Below are 2,282 nucleotides of genomic sequence, written 5' to 3' on the forward strand. Positions count from 1 at the left end.
TAGTCACTCAGTTGTGCCCAACTCTTTGCGACCCCACAGACCATAGCCCACCAGGCTGCTCTGTCCGTGGGCTTCTCCAGGCAAGAATACTGGAGTGGGTTGCCATGCCCTGCTCCAGGGGATCTTCCTGACCCAGGGATTGAACGCATGTCTCTTACATCTCCTGCATTGGAAGGCAGGTTCTTTACCACTGGTGCCACCTGGGAAGCCCCATAACTGCTGGACCACCAGGGAATTCCCTCCCTAGAGTTTCTGATCAGTAGATCAGAGGTGGAGCCTGATGATTTGAATTTCGAGCACGTTCCCAAGTGATGCTTTGCTGCTGGTTCAGGGACGACACTTTGAGGACCACTTACCAAATTGTTTTCTTTTTAATACAGTTGTTTAGCTTTTAAAAATGAGTACACGTTCAACATCACTAACCATTAAGGAAATTCAAATTCAGACCATGGTAAGAGAACACAACATACTTACTAGAACAACTGAACTAAAACGAGGGGAACTGAAAAGTAGTGAGCATATAAATACAAATAAAACTATCTATCATATGCGTCTGGTGGAAATATAATGTGGTCCAAACATTCTGGGAAACAGTTTGGCAGTTTGTTTTAAAAACTAAACATATACCTTAATATGACCTACCAATTGTACTCCTGGGTATTTATCCCAGAAAGATAGAAACTTACATCTACACAAAAATCTGTATATGAGTGTTCATGGCAGATTTATTTGTAAGAGCCCCAAGCTGGAAACAGCCAAATATCCCTCAAATGATGGCTAAGCAAAGTGTTTTACAACAATATTACAAATTACTATTGTTCACCTTAAAAATAAAAGTTATTTTACTAGCAGAAAATGCATTTCTTTGGAAATGGCAAAGGAACTGAAATTCTGGATAAGCAAGCTACAGCAAAAGGCATAATCAAGTCCAGTAAAGAAAGAGGTTGAGAGGATTTGTTTTGAATGAAAGTCCATCAGAGAGAAATGGGGGTTCAGGGTGATGATGGTTTTCTGTTTGGCTGTTGCTGAGGTAGTAAATTTCTTGTAGAAGATGCAATGTACATCTTTTCCCCTTGGGGTCAAATTCACCCAGGTCCTGTAATAGGCATGGAGTGGTACTGGGGAAGAGCTCCCTCTTCTGGCCTCTGAACTCCATTTTAGTGAGGTTTGCAGACTCAGTTGCTCAGTCATGTCCAATTCTTTGCAACTCTGTGGACGGAAGCCTGTTAGGCTCTTGTATTCATGGAATTTTCCAGGCAAGAATACTGGAGTGGGTTGCCGTTTCTTCCTCCAGGGGAATCTTCCCGACCCGGGGATCGAACCCACATCCCTTCCACCTCATGCATTGACAGATGGCTTCTTTACCACCGTGCCACCTGGAAATCCCTTTTTCACACTATTCGGCAACAAGGGACAAGCCATTGATACATGCAATAACATGGATGGGTCTAAAGGGTATTGTTCTGAATAGAAAAAAAACCCGATCTCAAAAGGTCACATGACATATGATTTTATATAACAGTCTTGAAATGACAGAATTATAGAGGTGGAAAAAAGACCAGTGGCTGCCAGGGGACAGGGATGGTGGGAGAGGAGAGATAAGGTGTGACCATAAAGGAGTAGCAGAGGAGCTCTTTATAGTGGTGGGATAGTTCTGAATCTTGATCATAGGTGGTTACATGAATCTACATGGGATAAAATGATAGAACTATACCTTTGGCATTGTGTGGATTTTGTATTACATGTAATCGCTGGAGGAAACAGAGAAGGGTACACAGAACCTCTCTGCACTATCTTTGAAATCTTTGAATCTATAATGATTTCAAATGAGCTTTAAAAAATGAAAAGTAATTTGTCGTGGTCCCTGCGTGAGTTGGAAAAAAATTTCCAGACACAAGGCAGAACAAGAACAGACTGGAATTTATTAGAGCTGGAGATGCTGTTAGAACAGCATGTTGGCTCAATGGAGAGCCCCTTTGTGGGCTAGTAGCCAATTCTTAGGAGAAGGCATTGGCACCCCACTCCAGTACTCTTGCCTGGAAAATCCCATGGATGGAGGAGCCTGGTAGACTGCAGTCCATGGGGTCGCTGAGAGTCAGACACGACTGAGCGACTTCACTTTCACTTTTCACTTTCATGCATTGGAGAAGGAAATGGCAACCCACTCCAGTGTTCTTGCCTGGAGAATCCCAGGGATGGGGGAGCCTGGTGGGCTGCCGTCCATGGGGTCGCACAGAGTCGGACACGACTGAAGCCACTTAGCAGCAGCAGCAGCAGCCAAT

The sequence above is a fragment of the Bison bison genome, unplaced genomic scaffold, assembly GCF_000754665.1.
Source record: "Bison bison bison isolate TAMUID 2011002044 unplaced genomic scaffold, Bison_UMD1.0 scf7180017864181, whole genome shotgun sequence".
In the NCBI taxonomy this organism is placed as follows: Eukaryota; Metazoa; Chordata; class Mammalia; order Artiodactyla; family Bovidae; genus Bison; species Bison bison.